This window comes from Nannospalax galili, unplaced genomic scaffold (genome assembly GCF_000622305.1).
Source record: "Nannospalax galili isolate Female #2095 unplaced genomic scaffold, S.galili_v1.0 scaffold965, whole genome shotgun sequence".
NCBI classification, from domain to species: domain Eukaryota; kingdom Metazoa; phylum Chordata; class Mammalia; order Rodentia; family Spalacidae; genus Nannospalax; species Nannospalax galili.
The window spans coordinates 302,576-305,239 of NW_008353484.1; the positions used below are offsets into that span (position 1 = coordinate 302,576).

A 2,664-nucleotide genomic window follows, 5' to 3' on the forward strand; every position below is an offset into this window, starting at 1 on the left:
TTACAATGCATTTGAAATATCAATGGTAAGATATGTGATGTATGTAGTAAGAAAAAATATGGCTTTTGTATTAATGCATTTCTCCTTTATCTGTTTTCCTCTCTCTTTGAATTTATTTAAATGAAGTCATTGAACTTACTTTGAACGAAACTGGTTCTCACTGAAGTTAGCTATATCACTGAAAAATAGTTTGTGAGATGAGAGGAAAATTTTTCCAAATATTTTAACATCTTATACGGACTATGGAAAGATTATTTTCTCAAAGCTTTAGGCTTACATGTATATTTAAAGACCTTGAAATTTCTATGCTATATGACATTTTAATATTCTATTCTTGCTGAACAGTAAAAAAAAAATCAATCTTTCATTTGCTATTGCTTTATGATAAAACACAAATAGTCCTTGTGTCTGCCCATCTCTTCAGACTTTCAGGTATGACAATGTAATAAAAATGAAGATATCTAATTTCAAAAGGCAAAGTGGGGGCTGGAGATATGGCTCAGTGTTTAAGAACACTGTTCTTGCAGAAGACCCAGGTTCGAATCCCAGCACCCACGTGGCAGCTAACAACTGTCCATAACTCCAGTTCCAGGGGATCCGACAGCTTCTTCTATCCTCTGTGGGCATTGCACAACATGGGTGCACTTACCTACATGCAGGCAATACATGCATACACATAAAATAAAAATAATAAATAAAAAATATTAAAGGCAAAGTGAGTCCTGGAATTTTATCCATTGTATTATATGATCCTTATGTTACAACAGATGAAAGATGGAGCTTCTATAATTCTCTAAAGTCAATGTAATTCACTTGCACTAACATTCTTTATCATTACCATAAATGAGAGAGAAGGACTGAGAGAGAGAGAGAGAGAGAGAGAGAGATAATATCTGATCACACTGAGAAATGGGGTGACTTACAGTAGAGGGATATTTATAGAAAATCGGTTATTACACAATTAAAATCCATTGATAATATATTATTATAACAATAAAAACTCAAGATAAATTATTATGCTTCATCAAGTATAAAACATGAAAATTAAGACTATAGGAACATGCAAAATGGGACAAATTAATAGGAAAGCATATATCTAATAAGATTTAATATATAGACTCTCTGCTTCTCCCTCTTCAGAGATAGTCCCATTTTCTCATGCAGTCCCTGCCTCATCCCTGAGTCACCATAGTGAAGGCTGGAGTGAGCTATTTAGCCATATTGGGTACCTGGTCCGTAGAGCTGCCTTCGACTCTGGTAAAGTGAACATTCTTGCCATCATTGACCCCTTTATTGATGTAGTGAGAAAAAATGTGGCTTTTGCATTAATGCATTTCTACAAGGTCTACAGTTCCAGTATGATTCCATACAAGTACTACTGTACAGTCAAGGCTGAGAATGAGAAATTTATTATCCATTAGAATGCCATCTCCATCCTCCAGGAGTGACATCATGCTGGTGGTGATGCTGCTAGTGAGTATGTGGTAGAGTTTACTTGTGTATTCACTCCAATGGAGAAGGCTGTGATCTACTTAGTCAAAAGTGTCACCATGGTGGCCCCTTCTGCTGGTGCCTCCATGTTTGTGATGGGCATGAACCACGAGAAGTACAGCTCACTCGGGATCATCAGTAATGATTCTTGCACAACAAACTGCTTAGTTAAGGGAATCATGATCAGAGTCCATGCCATCACTGTCACACAGAAGAACAATGGTGGACTCTCCAGAATATGATGGGGTAGCTATGGAGCTGCCCAGAGCATTATGCCGGCATCCACAGACACTGCCAAGGGTCTAAGCAAAGTCATCTCAGATCTGAACAGGAGTCTCACTGTCATGGACTTCCATGCTATTAACCCCTATTTGTCCATTGTGGATCTAACCTGCTGCTTAGATAAAGCTGCCAAATAGGATGACATCTAGAAGGTGATGAAGCAGACATCAGAGGATCCCCTAATGGGCACCATGGGCAATACTGAGGACCAGGTTGTCTCATGAGACTTTAACAGTAACAACACTCTTTTACCTTTAATGCTAGAACTGGCATTGCCCTCAAAAACCACACTATCTAGTTATTTTCCTGGTTTGACAATGAGTTTGGCAACAATAATAAGGTGGTGACCTGTATAACCTCACAGCTTCTGAGGAGTAAAAAAAGCCTCATCCACCTACCCCAGCAAGAAATCAAGAGAAAGAGAGAGACCCTCGGCTGCTGGGGAGCCTCAGCATAAACTCAGTCCCAGTGCACTGAGTATGTCCTATCACATTTTCTATCCCAGACACCCAGAAGAAGGCTAGAAGCCTAAGGAACCCTACTTTAACATACTCTCGTGAAAGATCATTGCACTCTCAAAGAAGACCTATTATATAGAATGTATAAATAACTTTTACAGTTCAACAATAACAAAAGCAGCATGATTAAAATGTGAGAAAAGGACTTCAATAGACATGTCCTTCATGAACTTACACAAATGAAAAGTAATCATTGAAATAATAACAAAAAGTGGGCTGGATAGGTGGCTTTGTGGCAAAGTACTTGTTATCGTGTGTAAAAAATTCTCAGTAACACAAAACAGAAGTTTCAGGGTTTATTTCTGCAAAAACATGTATATTGAATGTAAAACACTATACTCTTTCAAAGGTTAAAATAGTGAATTATGATGTA

The 2,664-nt window shown here is 37.7% G+C and overlaps 1 pseudogene; it reads right to left on the bottom strand.

The window, feature by feature from the left end:
• LOC103748087 overlaps window positions 1–1,690 on the bottom strand; it is a 3,577-nt pseudogene extending 1,887 nt beyond the window's left edge.
• Between the last annotated feature and the right edge of the window lie 974 nt (window positions 1,691–2,664).